A 6,169-nucleotide genomic window follows, 5' to 3' on the forward strand; every position below is an offset into this window, starting at 1 on the left:
AGGTATATAGACATGGTGGTGGTGGTGAATAGTAGTTAATTCAACAGGTAGATCAGGTATATAGACATGGTGGTGGTGAATAGTAGTTAATTCAACAGGTAGATCAGGTATATAGACATGGTGGTGGTGGTGAATAGTAGTTAATTCAACAGGTAGATCAGGTATATAGACATGGTGGTGAATAGTGGTTAATTCAACAGGTAGATCAGGTATATAGACATGGTGGTGGTGAATAGTAGTTAATTCAACAGGTAGATCAGGTATATAGACATGGTGGTGGTGAATAGTAGTTAATTCAACAGGTAGATCAGGTATATAGACATGGTGGTGAATAGTAGTTAATTCAACAGGTAGATCAGGTATATAGACATGGTGGTGGTGAATAGTAGTTAATTCAACAGGTTAATTAGACAACAGGTAGATCAGGTATATAGACATGGTGGTGGTGGTGAATAGTAGTTAATTCAACAGGTAGATCAGGTATATAGACATAGATCAGTACATGACATGGTGAATAGTAGTTAATTCAACAGGTAGATCAGGTATATAGACATGGTGGTGAATAGTAGTTAATTCAACAGGTAGATCAGGTATATAGACATGGTGGTGAATAGTAGTTAATTCAACAGGTAGATCAGGTATATAGACATGGTGGTGGTGGTGAATAGTAGTTAATTCAACAGGTAGATCAGGTATATAGACATGGTGGTGGTGAATAGTAGTTAATTCAACAGGTAGATCAGGTATATAGACATGGTGGTGGTGAATAGTAGTTAATTCAACAGGTAGATCAGGTATATAGACATGGTGGTGGTGAATAGTAGTTAATTCAACAGGTAGATCAGGTATATAGACATGGTGGTGAATAGTGGTTAATTCAACAGGTAGATCAGGTATATAGACATGGTGGTGAATAGTAGTTAATTCAACAGGTAGATCAGGTATATAGACATGGTGTGGTGGTGAATAGTAGTTAATTCAACAGGTAGATCAGGTATATAGACATGGTGGTGGTGAATAGTAGTTAATTCAACAGGTAGATCAGGTATATAGACATGGTGGTGAATGTAGTTAATTCAACAGGTAGATCAGGTATATAGAATAGTAGTGACATGGTGTGAAATTCAACAGGTAGATCAGGTATATAGACATGGTGGTGAATAGTAGTTAATTCAACAGGTAGATCAGGTATATAGACATGGTGGTGAATAGTAGTTAATTCAACAGGTAGATCAGGTATATAGACATGGTGGTGGTGGTGAATAGTAGTTAATTCAACAGGTAGATCAGGTATATGGACATGGTGGTGGTGAATAGTAGTTAATTCAACAGGTAGATCAGGTATATAGACATGGTGGTGGTGGTGAATGGTGGTCAACAGGTAGTGAATAGACAGTAGTTAATTCAACAGGTAGATCAGGTATATAGACATGGTGGTGGTGAATAGTAGTTAATTCAACAGGTAGATCAGGTATATAGACATGGTGGTGGTGAATAGTAGTTAATTCAACAGGTAGATCAGGTATATAGACATGGTGGTGAATAGTAGTTAATTCAACAGGTAGATCAGGTATATAGACATGGTGGTGGTGAATAGTAGTTAATTCAACAGGTAGATCAGGTATATAGACATGGTGGGTGAATAGTAGTTAATTCAACAGGTAGATCAGGTATATAGACATGGTGGTGGTGAATAGTAGTTAATTCAACAGGTAGATCAGGTATATAGACATGGTGGTGAATAGTGGTTAATTCAACAGGTAGATCAGGTATATAGACATGGTGGTGGTGAATAGTAGTTAATTCAACAGGTAGATCAGGTATATAGACATGGTGGTGGTGAATAGTAGTTAATTCAACAGGTAGATCAGGTATATAGACATGGTGGTGGTGGTGAATAGTAGTTAATTCAACAGGTAGATCAGGTATATAGACATGGTGGTGGTGAATAGTAGTTAATTCAACAGGTAGATCAGGTATATAGACATGGTGGTGAATAGTAGTTAATTCAACAGGTAGATCAGGTATATAGACATGGTGGTGGTGGTGAATAGTAGTTAATTCAACAGGTAGATCAGGTATATAGACATGGTGGTGAATAGTAGTTAATTCAACAGGTAGATCAGGTATATAGACATGGTGGTGGTCAACAGGTAGATCAGGCATATAGACATGGTGGAATAGTAGTTAATTCAACAGGTAGATCAGGTATATAGACATGGTGGTGGTGGTGAATAGTAGTTAATTCAACAGGTAGATCAGGTATATAGACATGGTGGTGAATAGTAGTTAATTCAACAGGTAGATCAGGTATATATAGTTAATCCAACAGGTAGATGGTGGTGGTGGTGAATAGTAGTTAATTCAACAGGTAGATCAGGTATATAGACATGGTGGTGGTGGTGAATAGTAGTTAATTCAACAGGTAGATCAGGTATATAGACATGGTGGTGAATAGTAGTTAATTCAACAGGTAGATCAGGTATATAGACATGGTGGTGGTGAATAGTAGTTAATTCAACAGGTAGATCAGGTATATAGACATGGTGGTGGTGAATAGTAGTTAATTCAACAGGTAGATCAGGTATATAGACATGGTGGTGAATAGTAGTTAATTCAACAGGTAGATCAGGTATATAGACATGGTGGTGGTGGTGAATAGTAGTTAATTCAACAGGTAGATCAGGTATATAGACATGGTGGTGGTGGTGAATAGTAGTTAATTCAACAGGTAGATCAGGTATATAGACATGGTGGTGAATAGTAGTTAATTCAACAGGTAGATCAGGTATATAGACATGGTGGTGGTGAATAGTAGTTAATCAACAGGTAGATCAACAAAGGAATAGTATCAGTAGTATATAGACATGGTGGTGGTGAATAGTAGTTAATTCAACAGGTAGATCAGGTATATAGACATGGTGGGTGGTGAGATCAGGTATATAGACATGGTGGTGAATAGTAGTTTCAACAGGTAGATCAGGTATATAGACATGGTGGTGGTGAATAGTAGTTAATTCAACAGGTAGATCAGGTATATAGACATGGTGGTGGTGGTGAATAGTAGTTAATTCAACAGGTAGATCAGGTATATAGACATGGTGGTGGTGGTGAATAGTAGTTAATTCAACAGGTAGATCAGGTATATAGACATGGTGGTGGTGAATAGTAGTTAATTCAACAGGTAGATCAGGTATATAGACATGGTGGTGGTGGTGAATAGTAGTTAATTCAACAGGTAGATCAGGTATATAGACATGGTGGTGGTGGTGAATAGTAGTTAATTCAACAGGTAGATCAGGTATATAGACATGGTGGTGAATAGTAGTTAATTCAACAGGTAGATCAGGTATATAGACATGGTGGTGGTGAATAGTAGTTAATTCAACAGGTAGATCAGGTATATAGACATGGTGGTGGTGGTGAATAGTAGTTAATTCAACAGGTAGATCAGGTATATAGACATGGTGGTGGTGAATAGTAGTTAATTCAACAGGTAGATCAGGTATATAGACATGGTGGGTGAATAGTAGTTAATTCAACAGGTAGATCAGGTATATAGACATGGTGGTGGTGAATAGTAGTTAATTCAACAGGTAGATCAGGTATATAGACATGGTGGTGGTGGTGAATAGTAGTTAATTCAACAGGTAGATCAGGTATATAGACATGGTGGTGAATAGTAGTTAATTCAACAGGTAGATCAGGTATATAGACATGGTGGTGGTGGTGAATAGTAGTTAATTCAACAGGTAGATCAGGTATATAGACATGGTGGTGGTGAATAGTAGTTAATTCAACAGGTAGATCAGGTATATAGACATGGTGGTGAATAGTAGTTAATTCAACAGGTAGATCAGGTATATAGACATGGTGGTGGTGAATAGTAGTTAATTCAACAGGTAGATCAGGTATATAGACATGGTGGTGGTGTGAATAGTAGTTAATTCAACAGGTAGATCAGGTATATAGACATGGTGGTGAATAGTAGTTAATTCAACAGGTAGATCAGGTATATAGACATGGTGGTGGTGAATAGTAGTTAATTCAACAGTAGATCAGATCAGGTGAATAGTAGTTAATTCAGACATGATGGTGGTGGTGAATAGTAGTTAATTCAACAGGTAGATCAGGTATATAGACATGGTGGTGAATAGTAGTTAATTCAACAGGTAGATCAGGTATATAGACATGGTGGTGGTCAACAGGTAGATAGTAGTTAATTCAACAGGTAGATCAGGTATATAGACATGGTGGTGGTGAATAGTAGTTAATTCAACAGGTAGATCAGGTATATAGACATGGTGGTGAATAGTAGTTAATTCAACAGGTAGATCAGGTATATAGACATGGTGGTGGTGAATAGTAGTTAATTCAACAGGTAGATCAGGTATATAGACATGGTGGTGGTGAATAGTAGTTAATTCAACAGGTAGATCAGGTATATAGACATGGTGGTGTGGTGGTGAATAGACAGTAGTTAATTCAACAGGTAGATCAGGTATATAGACATGGTGGTGAATAGTAGTTAATTCAACAGGTAGATCAGGTATATAGACATGGTGGTGGTGAATAGTAGTTAATTCAACAGGTAGATCAGGTATATAGACATGGTGGTGGTGAATGGTTAATTCAACAGGTAGATCAGGTATATAGACATGGTGGTTGAATTCAACAGGTAGATCAGGTATATAGACATGGTGGTGGTGAATAGTAGTTAATTCAACAGGTAGATCAGGTATATAGACATGGTGGTGGTGAATAGTAGTTAATTCAACAGGTAGATCAGGTATATAGACATGGTGGTGGTGAATAGTAGTTAATTCAACAGGTAGATCAGGTATAGACATAGACATGGTGGTGAATAGTAGTTAATTCAACAGGTAGATCAGGTATATAGACATGGTGGTGGTGAATAGTAGTTAATTCAACAGGTAGATCAGGTATATAGACATGGTGGTGGTGAATAGTAGTTAATTCAACAGGTAGATCAGGTATATAGACATGGTGGTGAATAGTAGTTAATTCAACAGGTAGATCAGGTATATAGACATGGTGGTGAATAGTAGTTAATTCAACAGGTAGATCAGGTATATAGACATGGTGGTGAATAGTAGTTAATTCAACAGGTAGATCAGGTATATAGACATGGTGGTGGTGAATAGTAGTTAATTCAACAGGTAGATCAGGTATATAGACATGGTGGTGAATAGTAGTTAATTCAACAGGTAGATCAGGTATATAGACATGGTGGTGGTGGTGAATAGTAGTTAATTCAACAGGTAGATCAGGTATATAGACATGGTGGTGGTGAATAGTGGTTAATTCAACAGGTAGATCAGGTATATAGACATGGTGGTGAATAGTAGTTAATTCAACAGGTAGATCAGGTATATAGACATGGTGGTGAATAGTAGTTAATTCAACAGGTAGATCAGGTATATAGACATGGTGGTGGTGAATCAAGTAGATCAGGTTAATTCAACAGGTAGATCAGGTATATAGACATGGTGGTGGTGAATAGTAGTTAATTCAACAGGTAGATCAGGTATATAGACATGGTGGTGAATAGTGGTTAATTCAGACACATGGTGGTGGTGAATAGTAGTTAATTCAACAGGTAGATCAGGTATATAGACATGGTGGTGGTGGTGGTGGTGAATAGTAGTTAATTCAACAGGTAGATCAGGTATATAGACATGGTGGTGAATAGTAGTTAATTCAACAGGTAGATCAGGTATATAGACATGGTGGTGGTGGTGAATAGTAGTTAATTCAACAGGTAGATCAGGTATATAGACATGGTGGTGGTGAATAGTAGTTAATTCAACAGGTAGATCAGGTATATAGACATGGTGGGAATAGGTTAATTCAACAGGTAGATCAGGTATATAGACATGGTGGTGGTGGTGAAAGTTAATTCAACAGGTAGATCAGGTATATAGACATGGTGGTGAATAGTAGTTAATTCAACAGGTAGATCAGGTATATAGACATGGTGGTGGTGAATAGTAGTTAATTCAACAGGTAGATCAGGTATATAGACATGGTGGTGGTGAATAGTAGTTAATTCAACAGGTAGATCAGGTATGAATAGTAGTTAATTCAACAGGTAGATGGTGGTGGTGAATAGTAGTTAATTCAACAGGTAGATCAGGTATATAGACAT

The sequence above is a fragment of the Oncorhynchus nerka genome, linkage group LG26 (assembly GCF_034236695.1).
Source record: "Oncorhynchus nerka isolate Pitt River linkage group LG26, Oner_Uvic_2.0, whole genome shotgun sequence".
NCBI classification, from domain to species: domain Eukaryota; kingdom Metazoa; phylum Chordata; class Actinopteri; order Salmoniformes; family Salmonidae; genus Oncorhynchus; species Oncorhynchus nerka.